Here is a 25,550-nt window from a genome sequence, read left to right as displayed (position 1 = left end):
AGTGATTGTTTCCACTCAAACAATCCGTAACCGACTTCACAGAGCCAATATGCATGCCAGACGGCCAGCTCAGTGTGTCCCACTCACCCCTGCTCACAGAAGAATTTGTCTCAACTGGGCCCGGGAGCATGTCAGATGGACCAGACAGCAATGGCGTAGAGTTCTGTTCACAGATGAGAGCAGATTTTCCCTTGACCACAATGATGGACGTTCGAGAGTCTGGAGGCGACCAGGAGAGAGATTTGCAGACCCCTGTATTGCAGAACATGACCGTTATGGGGGAGGCAGCGTCATGGTGTGGGGAGGCATCACCTACGCCAACCGTACTCGTCTCTACGTGGTCCCAGGGGGAGCATTGACAGGAGTGAGGTACAGGGATGAGGTCCTTGAACCTATAGTGGTGCCATTTGCAGAAAATGTGGGACAAAACATCATTTTCATGGATGACAATGCCCGTGCCCACCGAGCTAGGGTGGTGACCGAGTTCCTTGAGGGCCAGGGGATTGAGCGTATGGAGTGGCCAGCGAGGTCCCCGGACTTAAACCCGATAGAGCACGTCTGGGACATGATGGGGAGGAGTCTCGAGCAGCTCGAAGCCCATCCACTTGGACTGCAGCAGCTGGGTGTGGCTCTGGAGGCTGCATGGGATGCACTGGACGTCAGAGACATCAATCGCCTCATCAGCTCCATGAGACAGCGCTGTGAAGCCGTTATTGCTGCAGGAGGTGGTCACACTCGTTACTGAACTGCCTGAAAGACACTCAGACATTCGTTTTTACCACTTCATGTCGGTAGCTGATACCCCTCGGGGCCCACTTTTCAGGATGTGCAGTGATGCGAGAGACATTGTGCAACAACTGAAACCACCCATGCGTGAAATTGATTACAGCTTGTTTAAGGACATTTAGGACAGTTGTACTGAGGTATTTCCAGAAATAAAACACCTTGTATAAAATCTTTATGTACGTTTTAAAAAGTGGTCCTTAACTTTTTTTGAGTAGTGTAGTTGCTAGATTCAGATTGCAGCACACTCAAATGTTCTTTGCCATTGACTGTGGTTGCCTGCTGTGCTCTTACTATGGTATTTGCAATCGAAAGCAAAGTTGCCATCAATATCATAATTTTGGATAACACCTGGCCAGTTTGATTGATCACTGACATCAGGTGGTTTCAGACCGCCTCGAAGTTTGTCAGTTCCAGGTATTTTCTGATCAGGAAATTTACCCCAATCAGAAAATACCAGGTAATAATGGCAATGTGAAAGCAAGTTACATGTAATCTCCCCGAAAGAAAATACCCACTAAATATAGTACTTGTCAAAATTACGAGAACTTTCGCGGGGATTTTTCCAAGGTCGCAGGTATTTGGGCAATCTTTTAGCCCAGTGTGTAGTTGGGCACGGGCGTGATTTTGAATCTCGCCCCTCGCTTGCTTATCGGACCATACTGCACATGCTCGTAACTTCAGGAACTTATCCCGAAGAGTATGTTTAAGGGCGGTGTGAATGCAGGAATATAAATCAATGGGTATTTTTTAGCCTAAAAATTTATCGTAATTTAACAGGGATTCTTGAGATTGAGGCGGTTTAAAACCACCTATCATATACCATCCCAATACCATCCCAAGGGGTAACACAAAAAACATAAACATGATGGTTGAGTAGACTGTTATTTTTTTAATAGGCAGACTGGAAAGGTGACACTACTGAATACATCCCAAGTATTCCACTGACCTTGTACATGAACATGTGTTTGATATCTTGACCATCACCTGATCACCTGACAGACCCTATTCACATTGGATTGTACTATCCCTATGTCATGATCGCGGGGTCTTCAATGAGAACAGAATAATAATTTTGATCCATGTTCATTCAATTGACCTTGTACATTAATAACATGTGCTTGATCTCTTGACCATCACCTGATCACCTGACAGACCCTATTCACATTGGATTGTGCTATCCCTATGTCATGATTGAGGGGTCTTCAATGAGAGCAGGATCACAATTTTGATCCATGTTCATTCAATTGAGCTTGTACATTAATAACATGTGCTTGATCTCTTGACCATCACCTGATCACCTGACAGACCCTATTCACATTGGATTGTGCTATCCCTATATAATGGTCAAGGGGTCTTCAATGAAAACAGGATCATAATTTTGATCCATGTTCATTCAATTGAGCTTGTATATTATTAGCATGTGTTTGATCTCTTGACCATCACCTGACAGACCCTATTCACATTAGATTGTGCTATCCCTATTTCATGATTGAGGGGTCTTCATGAGAGCAGGATAATCATTTTAATCCACGTTCATTCAATTGAGCTTGTACATTAATAACATGTGCTTGATCTCTTGACCATCACCTGATCACCTGACAGACCCTATTCACATTGGATTGTGCTATCCCTATATAATGGTCAAGGGGTCTTCAATGAAAACAGGATCATAATTTTGATCTGTGTGGTTCAATTCAGCTTGTACATTAGCATAAAATTTTTACTTGATCTCTTGACCATCACCTGACAGACCCTATTCACATGTTGTCGGATTGCACTATGACCATGCAGTGATTGAGCAATCCACTGCAGGCCCCAATGAGAACAGGGTCACCTAATTAACTTGAGAACTTGCCCATCATCGAATACACCCTATTCAGATGATGGATTGTGATTTCATCATACAATAATTGAGCAATCCCAATGCCTATAGATGTCAATATATCAATATGAATGCACATTATTTAATTGACCATATTATTAATATTGAAATGATCTTGCGACCATCATTCAATAGACCCTGTTCACACTACAGTTGGTTATATTATATCACCATACAATTTGCAAGTTTCATGGGATCACATCTCCATAATCAGAAACTTGTTTATCACCAAATTTGTTTAATAGTAGGCCTACCTTCACGATAGCACAGGCCACTATTGAAAATTGAAAAATTGTATAAATTTATATTTAACTGAGTGACAGCAACTTTCTTGCATGTATTATAAAATGCAAGACTTATTATGCAATTGAGAACAAGGTAATAGAGCAATTTATTAATCTAGATGCATAAACAATATATTATTGTAATGGTTAGTGGCCAAGTGGTGTAAATCCTTGTTTTCATATGCTTTTAAATTTTTAATTCATTCTTGGAAAATGATAATTATTTTATTCAGATGATTCATATACCATAGAGCTATATTTATTTCCCTTTCACAATTATAAAGTGTACACTTTTACAGATCCATCTTCTAAAATAGATGCATTGTTTTCGTTTAATTATTTATATTAGAAAGTCAAAAAGGGGCCTAAGCTTTCGATCCTAGCAGAATCTTCGTCGGAGGCAAAATGACAAACAAATAAAGTGGAACAACCATAATATAGACCACAAACAAGCTACAGCAACACTAGAAACAAGGAGACAAAAGGGGCATTAGTGAGTGGAGAAGACCAATCAGGTTAGTGAAGGGGATGAAAGAAAAGGAGTAGGCAGACACAAAAGGCGGTGCTGCACCATCCCCAGTTTGCTCAATCTCGAGATTTTAGCCCGATCGGCCCACTTCGCAATTAATCTCGAGATTCAAGAAACCCCGTCTGCACCATCGAGCGAGGCAACAAACCCGATATTCCGAGCATGCGCACTTTCGGATCTTGGAGTTTCAACGGCCCGCGCTTTTGAATAACTTCCCGCGATATGCAAGCAATGTACTCCTTTCACTAGCACTTTCGCCGAATTCGACCGGTGTTATGCAACAATCCTCTCAGCTCAGTGAGTGAAGAAGTGATGTATTCTTCGTTAAATATGATGGTGGTGTAGGAGGCAACGACAGAGAGAGAGAGAGAGGGAGAGAAGGAGGAAAGAAATGCTATTTGCTCACATTTTGCGAAGGAATAAGACGACACTGCTGTCATTGAATATGACCATCGTCGATGAGCGCCTCCCCCTTCGGTCTGGTCTCTCCCAAAATCCATTCACTGCTGGGACACCATCGTTGCTGATTAGGCAATTGATGAACGCTATTCGCGATAAATCTATTCGCATGTATAAAGTTGACTTTCGCACGTGTTTATGTTTTGACCAAGGCGGAAGTGGAACGCTAATTGCATTATGGACTGACGTCATGAATAAATTACCCCGAGTCCAATCTCGAGTGCGTCTGCACCTACGAATTAGCGGGATAATTCGTAAAATAATGCGCTATTTTGCAAATAAACCCAAGTTGACTTGGGATTGCAATCTCGAGATTAATCCTACGAACTAGCGCGATAATTGCGTCTCCACTGCAAACTATCTCGAGATTTTTCAGATCGGGATAATTTGCCGGATCAGAAATAGCGCGCTAATTTGAAAACTCGGGATGGTGCAGACGGCCCTAAAGGGAAGTTAGTGTAAGTAAGGCCAAGAGGGATTAAGATAATGAGGCAGGCAACATAATTATCTATATCAAACCTCAAATTAGGTGGTTTCAAACCGCCTCGATCACAATAATCCCCGTTAAATTACGAGAACATTTTTAGGCTAAAAAATACCCATTAATTATTCCTGCATTCACACCGCCCCGAAACATACCCTTCGGGATAAATTCCCGAAGTTAGGAGCATGCGCAGTATGGTCGAATAAGCAGGCAAGGCGCGAGATTCAAAACCACTAGCCCAGCAGCCACCCACAGCACCCGCGCCCAACGACACGCTGGACTAAAAGTTCCCGTAAATTGCTTTCACATCGCCAAAATACCTGCGACCTTGGAAAAATCCCAGCGAAAGTTCTCGTAATTTCGCCAAGTACCTACTATTTAGCGGGTATTTTCTTTCGGGGAAATTACGCGTAGTTTGCTTTCACATTACCAAAATACCTGGTATTTTCTGATCGGGGTAAACTTCCCGATCAGAGAATACCTGGAACTGACGAACTTCGAGGCGGTCTGAAACCACCTAAAGATTCAGAATTCAATGTTCAAAGGCTAACATTGCACATAGCATCTAGGCCCATGATATAAAGTATCATGTACAGACATTCAGTGTACATCAATTCAAAACATTTATTTTCACGATAGATTTGCCCTTTAAAGAGACCTGTAAAGAGCTCCCCAAGATCACACAACAAAAAGTCATGATCAAACACATCCTGTCACCATGGACAGCAGATGAATAAGAATAGTACTCTGACCACCTGATTGTCTAGCTGACCGACAAAACTATAATCATCGGCCAAGATGTAAATTGGAATGATTTTGAGGATCAGTGTGTAATATAGCAAAATAAGTTTGAAGGAGCAGAGTTTTGGGGTATGCAATGCACAAAATCCTGAAAGTTTCAAGTGAGCAAAGCAAGCGAACAAAAAGTAAAGGGCTGAGGGGGGAAAAGTTATGGGGAATATAGTGTATCATTTCCTAATATTTGCGAGTAAGCGACGCATGTGAACAAAAAAATACACATCTCTTAAACCATTGACCATGATTTGACTTCAGAAATAATGCCTATTTTTATACTGTATACTCTTGCTGGAATTACAATGTATCTCTGGCACTGGAATCAAAATAAGTAATTAGTTCTGTCATATATATGGCACCTAAACTTATAACCAATATCAAAAGAAATTCAATATGAAATATCATGTTGAAATATGTTTTGTCAGCACACACAACTGATTTGTTAAATATTTGAAATAAATAAATAAATAAATAAATTTGTTCTTATGGTCCAACAATGCTCCATCATCAGCTTTACACCAGTGTACTCAGATGTTGAGAAGAAGTTCAAAACTCACCCTCTTTTTACCCTTATCTTGCCTGATTTCAAACGAACAATACACCTTTTTCACCTGCAGGGCTTAAAAAACTGTTATATTTACCATATATATTTTGGTCTGTCAATCAACTATACACTTACACTGCTAGAATTGGAAATAATGGCAGGGCTTTTCCTTTTAAAATGGATAATGAGGGAAATCTCCTTCCTAATCCTATCACTTCAATGGCCTTCATAGTAAATCTGTGATTAGTTGACACAGATTAGCATGCATAAAATAGTCACTATTCTCCTTGTAAAAGAGATATTGTTTGCATTGGGCGATAGGTTAGCTTTCCAAATAGGATATAAGTGTTACGAGAGTTATTCTAGTTCATCCTTCACTGAACTTAAATATAATTTTTGATATCATGCCAACTTGAGCTTATTAAAGTGACACCAAGTGAACTTGTTGTAATTACAGTATGTTCTACAGCTGTAGCACTTTTCTACCAGTAAATCAACAGCCCACTGATGGGCCTCTGCAGTTTCCCAGGAGGGCCAGAGGTCAACCAAATATCGTTTTGAAATTCAACAATGAAAATTGTTTCTGATATTTAAAAAACAAGAATAACAAATGGATCCATTCAGTGCTTTTTACAAAAGGATAGAAAGTGCTTCTTGAAGCATAAAGCAAGTTAATAAAAGTGTTTTCAGATGTCGTTTGCAAGTTTGTACAACATACCTAAAGTTGGATTCAACACATCAACTAGAATTTTATTTTACCTTAAAAATGGAATTGACGATTTGGGATACTAATTAAGTTATCATTGAGTTAAGATAAGACTCGCTTTTCTCCCCCCCCCCCTTTCCCTTGCTCCCTCTCTCTCTTTCTTTCTTCCTCTTCACTATCGAGCCCCTAATCTGTCTTTTAACCCTACATGTATCTCTCTCTCTTCCTTTTTACTGATCTTGTCTTGTTACCCACCCAACAGGAAGGAACTCACTGTCAGCCAGCTAATTTGCAAGTGTTGGTGGTTGTCGCATCAACCATCTACTTCAGAAAGGGTCGAAGACATCGTTTGGCGGCCCTCGTTCAGTAATGAGGTTGTGACGAGGAGATCGCAGGAAGAATGTGTCCATTTCTATAACAGGAAGATGCCTTATGAGACAGAAGCTCCTGTTCGATCTCGAGATGTAAGATTAATGTCCTCTCAGAACATTTCCTTCATTAATTTTCAATTTTGAGTCCCTAGATGTGGCCTATTTTACTGTGAGCTCCTCACTTTCTCCCCCCCCCCCCCTCCTAGTCTGCTGGGCAAACCCTTCACTCGAGTTAAGGGTCTGAATGTGCAGCCTACTCATGCCTTGTGTACTGAAGGCTCTGAACAGCAAGTTTTGTATGTGCTAGTCTTTGCGTGGAGGCAAACTTATTGATCAAAGTTCCAAACAGGGTCTGTGCCTTCAGACTACTCCCCTCCTGCCCCTCCCCATTCTCCTCCCTATTTTCCAAAGCCTCCTCCTCTTCCTCCTTTTCTCATTCTCCATCTCTCGAGTCTATTGCCCTCCTCTCTTTCTTTTCATTTGAGCTACCTCACTTCTAAACATCAATCCATATTCATCTGCACAATGTCCCTTCACATATCAACCTCTAAGAATTTGTCTATAATAATGTACACATTTAATTGTCTGTCTCTGTTTCTGTTGAAGTAAATCTCTCATAGGAACTCAGCTCATATATCTAAATCTTTATATATCAATCAAACTTGATTTCTATCTACATATCTTTTTACCAGATGGATTGATCTTTATATATCAATCAATCTTGATTTCTATCTACATATCTTTCTACCAGTCTTTCTATTCATCTATTTATCTACCCATTTATTTTGTATCCATATCTATCTGGTAATATATATCCTGTAAATGTATCCATTAATTTATGTATCAACATCATTATCTATTATTCCTATCTCGGTGTAATTTTTTCACCTATCCAGTTATCTATCATACCACCAATCTGGTTAACTCACTTATCTGTCAATCTTTTCATATCTCTTTCTATGCAACTGTTTAGTTTTGCATAGGTCTATGGGACGATCTTCCTTTTTTTGCCCTCCAAGCAAGCTTGATGTATATATAGTGAATCACTATATTAATAGCCTGTAACAATCATGACTAAACAATCTGACATTTAAAGGCGAAAGCACAGACACAAGCACCACAAAAACATCAAATTTTATTGATGGTGATCAATAAATCTAAATACAATCTGCGCCTTGTTTATAACTACAGAGTGTCTCTCAATTACAACATACTTGCAGAAATAGATATCCTACATGCTTGAGAGAGATTTTATTATTCCATGAAGTAAACTAGAAAAGATAAAACATCAATTTTGTCTTGGCAACTGAGAAGTATAAACAGGTTACTTGGCTATTGGCATGAGAGTGACGTCAAAATCAGGATTTCCTCTGCCAAATCACATTGAGGTAATTTGATAAAAAGCACAACGGATGTCTTCTTTCCGTAACATTAAGGAAGAGATGTCTGGTGATGATTTCCATGCATTTATCTCATCGTTGTTTTAAAAGTTTTGCATCCAAATGCTAAGATTTTTACAGCAAATAGTAGGGTTAATTTTATATTGTTGAGGTGCAATTCTTATGAGGAACATTTCTGTCATACTATCTTTGTTGCCAACATTACTGACACCATTAACATCATCATCATTATCATCATCATCAGTATCGTCATCATCAGTATCGTCATCATCAGTCATCAATATCACCGCCACCATCATCATGTTCATTATCATTATCATCATCATCATCATCACCATTATCATTAATCAACATAATCACCACCATCATCATCAACATCATCATATCTTAATTTGTATTCAATCCTTGCCCCTCCTTGTTTCATTTATGAAAGCTGAATGAGAAAAAGACATTTCCTATATGTATTGATAAGGGTATTCCCCAAAATGCCAAAATGATGCAAATCTATTGTTAATCAATGTACTTTGTGGTAATACATGGCCAAGATTTAAAACCATCTCTTTTACATGAGAGATGGAATCTAAATAAAGTTATCTTGTATTTTATAAAGAGTGAAAAAAAATCTCATCTATGGAAAGCCAGATTTCATAATCTAGAACATGTTTATACTCTCAAAAGACAACACAAAAGCATGTTTCACTACTATCCTCAACTATTCAGTATGCTCATTTCATCTTTACAAAGGAACAGCATGTACATGTATGCAATCAAGAAACAAGAAAACAAATTATGACTAGAGCGGCTTTCCATAGTTTTAGGCACCATTTCATGAAGCTTATACTACATGTAGCGCTGACAGGTTGTCATTCACTGAAAACAGTTAAGGGATTGGTTTATCTTAAGCCAATCAAAACCAAGGATTTCACTGACATTGTCAGTGAGCTGACAACTTTCATGAAACACTCCTGATTCATCGGAATCAATCACAACTCTTTTAGGTATCAAAGCCCAGATCAATCAAATCTAATTAGATCTGTGCCCTCCTTTTAAATCCATATTAACAAAGCCTAAGCTTGTAGGAAGGAGTCTACCCGTTCTGATGTTAAATGGGATATAGGCTGTTGGCCGAAAATCCTAAACGGTCAGGACATAGTCTCTCTGGACTATATAATTTCCTTTCATAATCCACCATGCAACCCTGCCAGAATTTATAATGGATTTGTTTTTGAACATGTATGGATTGGAGGTTAACCAGAAACCAATATCATTTTTATTCTCTGCTGTTAACCTGAGAGGGGTCAGGTGTCTTTTTTTTATTATAGATTATTATCCATAATTATGAGGAAAACATGAAAACAGATGGAGGGGGAGTCTCATAAAGCCCTGGTGTACATCATCTAAAATTCTGAATGTATGACACCACAAAACAGGAAAGTTAATATAACCAGATGATTAAAAACAAACAACATGAAAATAAGGAAAAATATCATACTGTCATCAACTTCAGAAATTATATAAAATGTGGGGGGGGGTCCTCAAAGAGGTAAACATACCATCCAACATCTAAGAAGTTCCTGGAAATGATAAAATAAAGCCAATACTTTCTACATCACCTACATATCGCATACATTCGTAATTCCGAAGCTTCGTTATTCCGAAAGTTCGGATATTCCGAAGGTTCGTTATTCCGAAGGTTCGTATTTCCGAAGGTTCTTAATTCCGAAGGTTCGTTAGTCCGAAAACGAAGTGAGGTTCGTAATTCCGAAGGTTCGTTAATCCGAAAAAGAAATGAGGTTCGTAATTCCGAAAGTTCGTTAGTCCGAAAACTAAATGATTAACTAACCTTATTTCGTTTTCGGACTAACGAACCTTATTTCGTTTTCGGATTAACGAACCTTCGGAACAACGAACCTTATTTCGTTTTCGTATTAACGAACCTTCGGAACATCGAACCTTATTTCGTTTTCGGATTATCGAACCTTCGGAATAACGAACCTTCGGAATAACGCCACAAATGTTCGGATTAACGAACCCTTTTACGTTTTCGGATAAACGAACATCGAGGTATAGGCAATTTGCGTGTTTCGGAATTACGAAGTGTAACCCCTACATATATGCTAATCCTCATTATGATTGGATTTCAAGTCTGTATTTTTCACCAAAAACTCAGCTGGGTTTATGAGCAGCTCAACATGACACCAATATCAAGCAGAAGATATGAGTGTTATGGGGATTCAGATCCTTGAGACTGTCTGGGAATAATTCATATATTTTAGTTGAAACATTACACATAAAACCTAGTTAAAATTCGAGTAGAGAACTCTGACAGCTTCATAAACAAAACTCTGAAATTGATAGCCGGCCACAGCCAAACCACATAAACCAATTTTTTTGTGTGAAATTGTCTACTCTAGAAACTATTATTTCTGGAGGTGTAGACTACGTCATACCTTCATTTACTCATTATATTCCCCTGGGCATCCATTAACAGCCCCATTAAGCCTGTATCCTAGGCTTTCATTACAAGATCTGTCATGGGATGATGATGTCTGTGTAATAACAGTTTGCATTAATGGAACCTCAATTGGGACCGGAGGAATCAGCGAAGAACAAAGGGACGGAGGAAGATTCTCTAGAGTCAAGATGAGATGAATGAATGGACAAATAATATCTTTTTAATTAGATCCCCCGACTGGGAGTGCAAATATTACCGTTGTCTGGGAGCCTGTGAGGCTTTTATCTTCCTTGTTTGTAAACTGAGCATTGTTTGAGATGGGATGCTGTATTGTTATCATATCTCTTAATGGATGACAGAGGAATTTAAATAAAGAAGAATGTGGTGAATAGGAAATCCAAAGTATTTTTCAAAATTAAGATAATGAAAAATGCCTTTAGGGCCGTCTGCACCATCCCGAGTTTTCAAATTAGCGCGCTATTTCTGATCCGGCAAATTATCCCGATCTGAAAAATCTCGAGATAGTTGGCGGTGCAGACGCAATTATCGCGCTAGTTCGTAGGATTAATCTCGAGATTGCAATCCCAAGTCAACTCGGGTTTATTTGCAAAATAGCGCACTATTTTACGAATTATCCCGCTAATTCGTCGGTGCAGACGCACTCGAGATTGGACTCGGGGTAATTTATTCATGACGTCAGTCCATAATGCAATTCGCGTTCCACTTCCGCCTTGGTCAAAACATAAACACGTGCGGAAGTCAACTTTATACATGCGAATAGCGTTCATAAGCAACGATGGTGTCCCACCAGTGAATGGATTTTGGGAGAGACCAGACCGAAGGGGGAGGCGCTCATCGACGATGGTCATATTCAATAACAACACTGACAGCAGTGTTGTCTTCCTTCGCAAAATGTGAGCAAATAGCATTTCTTTCCTCCTTCTCTCCCCCTCTCTCTCTCTCTGTCGTTGCCTCCTACTCCGCCATCATATTTAACGAAGAATACATCACTTCTTCACTCGCTGAGCTGAGAGGATTGTTGCATAACACCGGTTGAATTCGGCGAAAGTGCTAGTGAAAGGAGTACATTGCTTGCATATCGCGGGAAGTTATTCAAAAGCGCGGGCCGTTGAAACTCCAAGATCCGAAAGTGCGCATGCTCGTAATATCGGGCTTGTTGCCTCGCTCGAGCCATAGACCTATTTCGTAATAGGTCTATGCTCGAGCAGGAATCGCTCTTCGTGGGATGGTGCAGACGGGGTTTCTTGAATCTCGAGATTAATCGCGAAGAGGGCTGATCGGGCTAAAATCTCGAGATTGAGCAAACTCGGGATGGTGCAGCATGGCCTATGGACAGCATCTTGTCAAGGATATTTGATGCGAAAACAAATTAAGGGAAAACAGTCAAGTCTTTGGATCATATATCGGTTCTAAATGCAAAAAAGTCTCCGCCATGACAGAGGATTACATGTAAAGATAGTGGTGAATACTAAATAGTAAGCATAGGGTGATTTTGCTTAATAAAACAAATATAACAAAAATTTCAATCCAACAATGCCTTTGGAAAAATCTTTCCAAGGATAATCATTAAAAAAAATAAATACAAGATTCTTTCTGTCTTTCCCCTCTATTACTACCACTTTCCTACGTCTCTCTACTAAATAATTTCTCTCTTTCTATTTTGTTTTCATTTAAAGTACAAGCTACAGTGTACATGTACAGGCAAAATACCATTTACTCTCATAAAATACACCAAATTACCCCATCATGTTACATAAAAATCCATTGCACAACCTGACAGAATCGTTCTAAAGACATTACAAGTGCACTGACAGCACAAATGCCTCTAAAATGCTTCTACAACATTCCCCTCTTTATTTTACAGTGCAGTTCAACAATGTTCTCAAATTATCCCGATATCCATCTTGGCTCACTTCAGACGTCTACGAGCTGATGTCTAAAGAGGGAGCGATGAACTTGCAAATTTGAGAAAATGCTTTAACGAGGGCTGAAGAAAGAAAGAAAAATCATGGTATCAAATGTCAACACGACTCCTTGAAACGACCATTATCCACTCCCTACATGTACACCAGGGGCATGGAAAATCATAAAGACGACAGAGTAAAAATCACAGGACTTCCCTCGAACAGAACACACAGAATAACACGTTCCTTTTGTATTCTTTGTTTGCCTACAACAATTCGAGGTACTATTTCTCTCTCCATAGCAAAAATTTTCACACAAAATGGCCTAGACCTCAAAAAAGCCCCAGTTCAAAAGACAAAAAAAAATCTTTGGAAATGTACTCATTGTTCTTTTTTGTGAAGACATTTTACGATTCTAAGGCCTAGTGGCAAGGATGAAGGCTAAAGTTATCGATCATGATGTTCACAATCCTTTTCCACAAATTCCCCAATACTAAACTGATAAAAATTAAAATATACCAAAGAGGAACTACTAATTCTTAATGTACGAAAAAATATATGAATTGCAGTCACGTAAAACTTGCCATATCATTTTTTAAAGATTCGACACATAAATAAGTTTATAATTCATATCAAAGATATTGTTATGACACACATCATTGGTTCTGTCAAATTAACACCATGTTTCATTTCATTTGAACAAAAGTAAATTTTAAATATTTTGATCACAATTATTGTATTTTTTAATTGAAAGTCTTCCTTCATAGATAGCCAAAAGTTCCATATTTAGTATCCATGGTGTACTATATGAGTCAATCAATTTTGAGGGGCAGAATAGCGTAAGGAGAAAAATTAACGATAGTTGCAAGCTAGTGAAGCGAGCAAGCAAAAATATAATTTTTTTCTTTTTCATATGAAAATCTACTTTTTAGACAGATTACAACAAACATGTACCAGTAATATAAAAACAATAATTTATATTTCTTTCTTTTTGACTTGGTCTCTGAAATTTGGGGGATCAGGAGCCCCCCCCCCCCATCTGTATGCCAGCATGTATAGATAGACAATACATCTGTAAAAAAAAAAGGGAGCACAAAAATGCACGCATAAGACATCACTCCACACCACTTGTTCACGTTTTCAGTAACAAGTCATAATCTGTAAATTCTGGAATTAGGTCACTTGTTGCATCAAATCACGGTATACTTTTGACGATTCTAACAAGCACAACTCAAATCTCAAAGCAAGCTATTTTAGAAATCCGTCATTATCTAAAACTGAGCAAATTCTGACACGTTGCCTCAGGTCATTCACACTATAAATAAAATATACTGTATGGATGTGTCAAGAAAAACCTCCTACCCTATGAACAATAACAAAATCTCAGTCTGAAAGTTGAAAATTGTGCTCATTTCAACTGATCTCTATCCCTACTTCACACTACAGTGATAATATTTTGATAATGATTTTCAAGATATTCATTTATTTAATTTGTTTCCCTCATTCATTCTTACTGCAGCAATCAGTTATACAACATCCCTCCTTGGAATTTATATACAGTATCCCTTTCAGTTGCTACCACCAGACTCTTACAAAACAGAAGAATAAGAATTGTTTGAGTCATTCATTGTTCATTACACCACTTTGGCACAACAATGAGTAGATCAAAAGTACTATTAAGTGTCATTGATTTATTCCATTTAATTTCATTCGTCTAAACTGAACAACATACAGCTCCTCATGCCGATTGTTAGAATGAATCAGAGTCTGTCTTTCATTACTTATTAAGTTGACTCACTTTGATATCAAATAAGATTTCCCCTCCACGTAAACTTTGTTCAACTTTCTAAAGTGAGCATCCTGAAGACGATCCACGGCCATAGACAGATATCAATTCCACAGCAAGTAATAAATTGGAAGTTGAACAGGAATCGTAGGCGGATGGAAGCAGGGAACGTAACAAGGAATCAATTTTTTATTGAACTTTGGCTACAGGAACAGTATGAACCTGAGCGTCTGATAGATTATCAAAAAAGCTTTTAATTTATGATAAATGTTATCATAATCATCACCATCATCATTTATGTCATCAAACTCTAACTATCAGCATTACACAGCAGCAGATCCAAGATAACCCAGAATGGGGCAAAAAAAGAATCTGACTAGCCCTCTCCCCCAAAAAATAATAAATAAACAAACAAATGGATGGATGGATGGATAAATAAATAAATAAATAAATAAATAATATGGGCATGTGCCCCCTTACCATCCCCCCCCCCCCCTGATCCATACCTATCCCAAACATTTAGAGTTAGCAATCGTACCCCATGCTCTTCATCTCTTGGAGACTGAAGAATAGGGGTGTGTCAGATTCAAGCACAACACCATCAAGCAATAAAGCTGTCCTGAAACGGATCATATTGCAAGTTGACCAAGGTCCAGAACTTCTACAGGATCACCTAAGCCCCTAAGGATTAGTATGGGCGTGTCCATAACTATAATCATTTTGTTGAATCACAGTTAGCACACCTGGACTGAGTATCAATGCTATGTTCATGTATTTATCACCTGATCAGAGTCAGAGGGGAGTTAGAATCATTCATGTTTTTTTCTTGGGAGAGATGATATCTTGAACAATGCAGACATATCCCGACAAGACTTCACAACTGAGAATTTCTACGACCGAGCGTAAGCATGCTGAGACCCACATCTTTCTAAAATTCACCAAGGAAATGCTTCACTCAAAAAATATATATCATACAAAAAAGTTTACTTAAAAGATTTTTGTGCTTTAAAAGTACCATACATCAGTCAGAACAATAGCAACATTGCATCATACAATTATACGGGTTCTTTTATCTAAACTCAAATAATTGATCTAATTTTTATTTGACTATCTGTTCAGCTAATATCATACAATTACAAACAGTTTAAATTTAGTAATCATGAGTAATTTAATTTCCAGCTGATGAAAAAAACATTCTGTGACCTTACAAAACAATTCAATCTTCATAAAACTCTCCAGAGATTCAGCAAACAAAACTAACCAAAAGAAACAAGAAAAGAAAAAGAACTAATGAAAAGAGACAGACACAAAGAGAAGGCCTCATTACAAAAATCAAATATTATTTCAGCATTGTCAAACTCGGCAACTCCCACTTCAAACAATGTTCATTACATCAGACAAATATAAATCTGACTTTTGTTATCCATTTTCTACCAGAATGAAAATAAATATATTTTCCTTTCAGAAACAGTTTAAATGCTCTTCTATGGATTTGTGATTTTGATTGTTACTTGGAGGCTTGATAATTTGAAGCTTGGTAATTAGTGATCAAAAGATGTATTCTCTCATTGTATACCTGTACATAATTATACTTAGCCCTACATTATTATCTGGTTTACATTCATTCATTGATAATTTTCAAGCCCTTGAATTATCATATTTACATTCTCATTCTGCACATAAACATGAGTCACATGAAATATTTACATAGGGGTTTCCTGAGGCAAATAACATTGTTGAGTTTGAGCTGTTTTTCATGTACCTGAAAGACTTTTGAATAAGAATGTGACGGAGGGAAACCATAAATCAAACACCAACGGGAGCTCAACCATGACTGGCTATTGTCTGACAATGTCAAATTACCTATAATCAATATCACTAGTACTGTCAATCCATGCTTTTGGAATTCTCATGAGCAGCTTGCAGCACGTTTATGATGAGAAATACCGATATTAAAGGAGAATGAAACTCTTGGAGCAAGTTAGCTTTTGTGAAAGTAGAAAAATCAAAGAAAAAGATCAACAAAACTTTGAGTAAAATAGGACTAGCAATAAAAGAGTTATGAGCATTTGAATGTCGAGATCACTAATGCTATGGAGATCCTCCCATTGGCAATGCGACCAAGATCTGTGATGTCACACACGTACAACTCTCCCATTTGGACACTGAAAATATACCCCAAAACATCTCTTTTTGCTCATTCTAATCATATGACAAACGATTCATCAATGATATAATGTTGTGAAACCTCTGTACTTGTCATCTCATAAAGAGAACACCTCACCTTGTGATAGACTCTATAAAAGTGAGAATATAAGTGAAATAAGTACTAAAGTAATGAGGGAGTTGTACGTGTGTGATATCACAGATCTTGGTCGCATTGCCGTTGGGAGGATCTACATGGCACTAGTGATCTCAATATTCGAATGCTCATAACTTTCTTATTATTCATTCAATCTTCCTCAAACTTTCAACAATAAGTTTCTTTGATTTTTCTCTTTGATATGGATTCAGCTGGTTTCAAGGGTTTCATTCTCCTTTAAAGTACAGCAGCCCAGTACTGAGATTTCATCTGATGTGAAAATTGTTACATCTGATAGCAATGTGTTTTATAGCAACCAGACAGACATAAGGTATTGGTTTGGTTTCATATTTTGACATCCTGTGAACCAATAACATAGGAATTATTATCTTTATTTTGAGATGGAACTTCATTGAAACTCTCCACTGTATATGAAAGAATAGATTAAAATGACACTGTACAATGTTGTGATAATACCTACTTCCTCTTAAAGATTTGAAGGATTAAAATTAGAAAAATAATGGAAGAACCATGAAGAATCTTTTTTCAAATTTTAGATGGGATAGGAGGAAAAAAAATATGTCAACAGTCATTTCAGTTTTAGCAGTAGTTTAAGATCTTACGAAGTTCCATTGAGTACTTACAGCAATAATAATCATATACACATCAACAGCACTTTTTTACATTAAAATCTACAGACTATGACACAAAGCCATGCCAAAAAATGAGTTTAAAAAATGCAGAATATTATCTTTTCAACTCCCTATCATTCAGAGAAAATGACAATAAAGACAAATAAAAAAGAAATTGATTACTTCTCGACTTGTCAATTTAACATCAAGGTACACTTATATATATTTTTCTGTTTATGTAGAATATGAAACTACATCATCAAATTAAGATGGAGACACATGCACTCTTGGAAATGTTTTGACCCACTTATCAGGTTCATGCGCCAAGCAACCTAATATTTTTACTGAGACTTCATTGATGACCTAATTTGCCAATTAAAAATATTATATTAAAACAATACAAATTGATAAAATCAATTAACTTGAAGAAACACTCACCAAAAGAAAGTACAAAAGATCTTCCCACCTCGGACAATTATCTCCCAAACCGCAAAATGTAAATAGAAGTCACGAGATGAAACAAGGATACTGAAATCAAAACTACGACAGCGCCCCTTCACTCCAGAGTCTACAGAGACAAATTTTATGAATCACAGATTTACTTCTGCCAATTCCAATTCTCACCAACTAGGGACCACAGGATCTCCAGCGGGCCAAGTCAAGTATTGTTTTAATCCAAAAGTATTGATCCAGATTGCGGCAGGACTTTTGCAAAAAAAAGGAGACAAGAAGCCGTGTGAGGACCATAAAGACTGAAGTAAATCTAAACAGAGTTCCTTCGCAAAGCAAATCAAATCTCCTTTTAAAGTGACGTTTGTGGGTAATTAGATGATGGTGGCAGACTAAAAATAAGTAGGGTGTACTGAGTCAACTTTGAGAAAATAGTAAATCTGGGAGAATCATAGGGATGACTGAATCATTACAAAAGAAGATGACAGTTCTGGATGGTTGGTTGGAGAACTCAGTGTTTCATTCATGATTACTCTGGCAACAACAAAAATCCATATCTGTGATTCACCAAGTGTGCGGGGTTTATGAAATTCTAGTATGTCTTTCTGAAGAGAATCCCAAGTGTAATGAGGGAAGAAGTTCAACTCTTTGGCACTCGCTTCATATTGACGCCGGTGTTGGCAAAGAACAATTTCTGACAGTTTTGACTGCAAAAGTTTATCACTTGAGCAACTTTGTTCTTCGGAGTGAATGTTGTTTTCAAGAGAAGAGACTGTAACGATTAACAGTGCATATGGCAAATGTAGTCGTGTAATATTCTTCCAAATTTGCTCACGAATGTTATCAATTATTGACTTTGTACAAAAGAAAATTATTTCCTCCTTTCAAATTTTACGTCAAACCATGTAAGTCAAACATCAAATAGGTGCCTAGAAATGTTCACATTACAAAATGTCATTTCAATATTTCAGTTTGAGTCCTAAAAAATCCAAGATCAAAATCTGATCAATTAGCTGATGAAGTTGTTGGAACAAATATTTCAGATGGCACCGTATCTAAAAACAATTATTCAGAAGTGAAGCAAGAAAAGCAGCAGAATAGAAGCAAATATATCCAATTTAGTCACAAAGTGAAAAAGTATTCAAAAGTGAAAACTACATATCCAGATATCCAGATCTATGAAACAATGCTGGTAATGCTTTCATTTGAGAAAACTACATATTGCCACAAGTTGAGCTATTGTAACACCAAGGAGCCTGCAATGTTTAACTATTTCAGTTTTCAAACAGAATAATTATGATCCAAAGTAAAATGAATAAAAATAGAACAATATTCCTCCACTTGGCTTGCTTCCAAAGTCTATTTCACAGGACAACTGCAGAGACTCTCAAAAATTAGATAGGAAATTGCTTTATATTCCATATAAATGGTTTGTCCAAACTGGTGAATGAATCACTCATAATACTCACAAAAGAAAAAGTATAGCCTCAAGTTGACCAGAATAGAATCTCAGATCTTGTGGACTCAGAGTCACTTAAAAGTTTATTTTAACGATATTTCACCATCTGAATGCTTCCTTTTCTTGACAAATTCGGTGCAAACTCTGCTCTCTCGTTAAATGGTGAAGTAAAACTTGCCAATCCTAGAGCTTACTAAATCAGTATAACAACTACTCATTCGAGGAGACAAGACCCTATATCACAATGTTATATAGCTCTGTGAAAATGATCCTTTCCTTCAAGGAAACTTTAAATGTCACTATAAATTTCGAATTTTTCATTATATCAGAATCCCTCCTGCATCTTCTGCCGGTAGACTGGCTGCCAAGACAGGTCTGATAAAGTAAAAGCAACACTGATGAATCAATCCTTGTGCTAAAAAAGCACTAAGTTTTATAAATCAATTGCCTCAAAAAGTGTCTGAGCAGATCCTCAGAGGTCCTGGGAAAACATTCCTCTTTCTTCTGGGGAAACGAATCCAGAGTCACCTGGACGTGTAGGCTATATTCCTCTCTCAGGATCCTTCAGATGTGTGTCTCACCGACAGATCGACAGATCCGCTACTGAGTACCTCTCAGAAGCTGCAATGTCCAGTACATTACACTGCAGGACAGGAGAGGGATATCTGCAAATAGACCCCTCTCAATCTTGTGTAGTGTAGTCTTGCAATACAGACCTACTGGCCTGTGCTCAAGAAGAGGAATGATGATAGAGTCGCTGACCGGCAATCGGTAGATGAGAGGTTCATATCCCGCTGGTTAGGCCTACAAGATTTTTTTCTGATTTACTTTGCAGATCGAATATACAATGTACTGGGTGCAAGCCTAAAATTTGAATCAAGGAATGATATTGATGAGAACATTTTGAAGTCAAATTTCAAAATCATCATAACACAATAACTTCAATATGAATTAGCTGCTGGTTTGAATAAATTGTTTCTTTTTATTAAGCGAAGTAGGATTAAAAAGAAAAGGTAAGAACATGAGCAAAAAGTAGCATGTTTTTTCCATGGAATCATGTAACAATTATTGTACTTTACATAAACTATGTTTATCTGTTTGAATTCCAGCTCACAGTATGACCCATGTAAGTTATTCATACCACCATTCCAAACAGTCTGATTAGGAAAAGTATTTATCACCTCATTCTACAGTTTAAAAAAATATATGTTATAACACTCACAAGTTATACCTATCCAACTTGATTTTATGAGACAGGGAATAAAATAAAGTCTGTTTTATTTGCCTTTATTTTTCAGACCTAATCGTTATAAAGTTATATTTATTTATTTTGATTTTTATTTTTATTTTGATTTATTTATTTATTTCCGTTCAAACAAAAGATATAATCCAAGTACAGTGTAAATACATGTTCAAAATAATACATACTCAAAATAATACATACAGTTCTATAACATTTCATAACAAATATTGAAGATAAAATTATCTGAACGGAGGGACTTGCCAAGAAAAGCAGAGCTTGTAAAAATGGCTTATATGGCTTCAAACAATTAAGGTATACAGTGTAAGTCTTAAAAACTACCTACGTCAATGCAGACATTAAAACCTGATAACAAAACACCACATCCATAGCAATTCAATTAATTGTAATCATGTGTGCATTGCTTAAGGTGTTCAAATACAATTAATTTTACAGCAACAGTGTTCAATAAATGTGTTCAATAAATTTGATTTACAAACTTAATAATTATACCAACTCTGCTTAATTAATTTCAATGTTTAATCTCAAACAATTATTTCAAGGAATGTTATTGAAATTATGACAAAAGTGCAGTGCCAGTTTGTGTCAACAGAAACAAATAGTATGTAAACCACAGCACATGAAATCAATTATAAAACACCTACACAGTCTTTGTACACAATGAGCAATGTATTGTACAAACATAATTCATTTGGTGTCCCAATTGTTCTTTAAATAGTATTTTTTTGTCATTTTATGTATTGAAGCAAATTGTAAGCAAAGAGCAATCCTTACCCTATACCACACTGACACACCTTTGTGGCCAATTTACACATAGGTGTAGTGATAACAAATTTGTACAACTTAAAAATTTATAATTTTCATACATATCATAACTTGGATTTCTTTCAAATTTTCACCTTTCTGCATCGCCGATTTGTTTATTTTCTTTAAAAAAATCATATTGGTTGCATTCCTATTTGAAATTAAAGGAGAATGAAACTCTTGGAGCAAGTTAGCTTTTGTGAAAGCAGAAAAATCAAAGAATAAGATCAACAAAAGTTTGAGTAAAATAGGACTAGCAATAGAAGAGTTATGAGCATTTGAATGTCGAGATCACTAATGCTATGGAGATCCTCCCATTGGCAATGCGACCAAGATCTATGATGTCACAGATGAACAACTCTCCCCTTTTGGACACTGAAAATATACCCCAAATAATCTCTTTTTGCTCAATCTAATCATATGACAAACGATTCATCAATGATATAATGTTGTGAAACCTCTGTACTTGTCCTCTCATAAAGAGAACACCTCACATTGTGATAGACTCTATAAAAGTGAGAATATAAGTGAAATAAGTACTAAAGTAATGAGGGAGTTGTACGTGTGTGACATCACAGATCTTGGTCGCATTGCCAATGGGAGGAACTACATGGCATTAGTGATCTCAATATTCAAATGCTCATAACTTTCTTATTATTCATTCAATCTTCCTCAAACTTTCAACAATATGTTTCTTTGATTTTTCTCTTTGACATGGATTCAGCTGGTTTCAATGGTTTCATTCTCCTTTAAATTGCATTAAAATTGGATCCATGTTGTAACCAATATTAGCCAACTATTAATACCATCATGGGTGTAGGGAAAAAATGGCAATTGATTATCAAATCAGAGTCTGTTAACAAGACTACCACTGCAATTACTGCACATGTGCATAGTAGTCTGATCTGCAAACCCTTCACTTGAGTTAAGGGTCTGAATGTGCAGCCTATAATGCCTTGTGAACTGAAGGCCCTATCGAACAGCAAGTTAGGCTTTGCGTGGAGACCCACTTGTTGATAGTTTCAATCAGGGTCTGTGCCTACAGAGACTATGCGCATAGAAAGATCTAGACACAGAGAAAAAGAGCGAAAGAGGTGCAATCAAGTAACAGCTGTCTATAGTGACTTTGAGAGGACATTGAACGCCAATACATCATCATTTATTTCATTTCTATATTTATGCACAGCAGGACAACACCAAATGGCTTGTTGTGTTAAAAGCTCCATGCTTGTACCAATATGAGTCAAAGAATAGAGCCAGCCATGAATATGTGTGAAAGCCACTCCCAAACTCTTTGAAAAGAAAAAAAAAAGACAGACAACATTTTGATTTCATTCATTTTTTCACTTCTGACTACGGCATGAATTGATTTCAAAAGGTTAAGAAAGAATTTTTTTCAATCCAGGACTCAATAAGATGAAAGTGTTAGCAATCGATCACATTGCAATGGCCAATAAAAACTTGCCGTGATGTGCATTTCAAGTTCATTGCTTAGAAATTGCAATCAATTGCAAGTCTTTATATTGTGGGACCAGATGCTAGATATGTACACTAGGGTGAGAAATGGTAGATGTAATTTGAGCAGTAGACATATGAAATCTCTACTGCTCAACACTCAGGTAATGCAGACACACCACTACCACACTAAAACAATATATATATATTCTACCTTGATGCATTCATTCAAATTAAGATTTGAATTGTGGAATTGTCTTCCACAGTAAAAGTTACAATTAATTATGATACCATTGCCATCCATGAACTCCTTGACGTGGCTGTTCAGATGAGCATTGCTACAATATAGTAACTGTATTGAACTTTACAGCTATATACCTTCTTCAGATTGCCTTAAAATTTTCATTATTTTCATCATTCCCAGAATCACAAACAAACATTATTTTTAGTGTTTCATCTTTCAATCTCATCAGTGCCTTTAAATGTAAAAAATTAGACATTTGTGTTTATAAAGTCCTGGATTAGTGGGGACAAGATAACTAAAACTGACGAAAACATAACTTCAGTGAAATTCATAATTTAATGAAATGAATGATTAGGAAGATGCTAAAACTGATCAGTAATTCTTCAATTTCTATTTTGCTACTAAGCTAACTACTACTACTATGACGACGACTACTACTACTATTACGATGGCGACAACGACAACAACTACTACTACTACTACTACTTCTACATGTACTACTACTACTACTACTAATACTGCTGCTACTACTACTACTGCTACTACTACTTCTACTACTACTACTCCTACTACTACTGCTACTACTACTACTACTTCTACTACTACTTCTACTACTACTACTACTTCTACTACTTCTTCTTCTTCTACAACTGCCATACTACTACTCCTTTTTTAACACTAAAAAATGTCATACAAGAACTCTCTAAAACCAATAAGTAAATTAGTCCTTGCCTTGTTCCAATTTGGATGGGTTATGTATACTTCCCCTTCCCCCTATAAAAATCAAAGAATACATGTAAATAAATCAGAAATCTGGAACAAGACCTTCCTTCTGCACTGAATCAAATTTCATTCAAATGTCTCACAATTCATATCCCCTGACAACGCACTCTAGTAGAAGAAACCCCAATTATGCAGCCCCGTTGCTCAGGGACTATCATCATATCACCATGGAAACAAGTCGGAGTTCGCAAATGATGAAAATGGGCATCTGAGCATGCTCAGTGGGGGATTACGTGAGTGGAAGTAAAATGAGCCAATTATAAAGGTGTACTGTTATTGATTTTATATAAACACATGCATCAAGAAGTAGTGATACTTAATGAAGGTTCAATAAGTGGAGATTGCTAAGGGCAAATAAATTATAACATGATTTACATTTAAAGGGAAATTGCACCCTGACATAATAATAAAATTAGTGGAAATATTGAATATGGTTTATAAATTAAATCAAAAGATATATCTATAATTTATTTTAAGTTTATATTTTGTGTATTCACTTATTTTATAGTAGCTCCCACATACATGTCATCATGTAATATAAATATGATAAATAAATCCGGGGACATAATATTACTGTACATGATACATGTATGGGGAGCTTGCAGCTGTTCAAAAATAAGACATCATAAGTTTATGATTTATCATTGCATAGCAATTTAAAATTTTGATTAAAAAAAAACATACTGCTTCCTCCAAATGTCCATTTGTTTTATCTGGTTTTATAAAAGTATGTGTGACATTAGGGTACATTCCCTGTTAAGATTCTGATCTAGTTCTTGACTAGGTATGCAATTATGTATTGATATTATGTTGAATTTTGAGTAAAAATATAAAATGAATATCACTGATACATAATTCATAATTTTTGATAAATCTCAACAAAATGTTTAATCATCACGGTTACATTTAATTACATGATTGTAAAGGAAATTTAAGTCAACCGTTATCAGATACCTGGATCTGATATTGGAAAGCCAGCCTGTCTTACATAACATCAAGGAACCTGGATACAGTAGGGAGTAATTTCACGAAGTGTCTTGTCATTGATTTTACTGACAAATGTGCTACCAGCCAATCGGATGCAAGGATTTCAGTAGCTTGTGACAGATGTCAACGAAAAATCAACGGCAAATAGCTTCATGTAACATTCCCCCACAACTCCTTCTGCCGCTCAACAGACCATAGTTTTAACGGGCATTTCCAGCGGTGAGTCACAACAAAGGAAGGTGACGAATGAACGAGGGTCAGTCCCATTGTATGCAATTCATAGCTTTGTGACAGCGGTTATACAACTGTCTACGGCACGTTCCCATAATTTCAATATCTGATTGCACACAAAAGATCCATAGACAATGCAAAAAGACATTACTGTGTCACAGGTCAGTGATTCTGGGAGATGCAACAAAGAAAAAATTAGATTAATTATTGATCCAAGAAGGGTGCTAATTTGTAGCAATTGTTACTTTTGACCTTTGACATCACGCTGATCAATTCCATTCTTGACAAACTAACTGATCAAATTTAAAAAAAAGTAGCTACTGACAATGAGATATATTGATATGTTTAATATTTCATTATTTGAATACTTCTCTGCTGGTGACAGAGTTAACATGTATTCCAAAAAACCTGCTCATAATGAATGAGCAAACTTCAATGCATTAGACTCAAATCTACACACATTGCTGCAATGTCTGGCTAGATTCTGACAAGCTTCCAGGTCGTCCCCAAAACCATTGCTTGAAATAATTATTAGT

This window comes from Lytechinus pictus, chromosome 18 (genome assembly GCF_037042905.1).
Source record: "Lytechinus pictus isolate F3 Inbred chromosome 18, Lp3.0, whole genome shotgun sequence".
Lineage (NCBI taxonomy): Eukaryota > Metazoa > Echinodermata > Echinoidea > Temnopleuroida > Toxopneustidae > Lytechinus > Lytechinus pictus.
Note: the sequence above shows the minus strand (reverse complement) of the source record.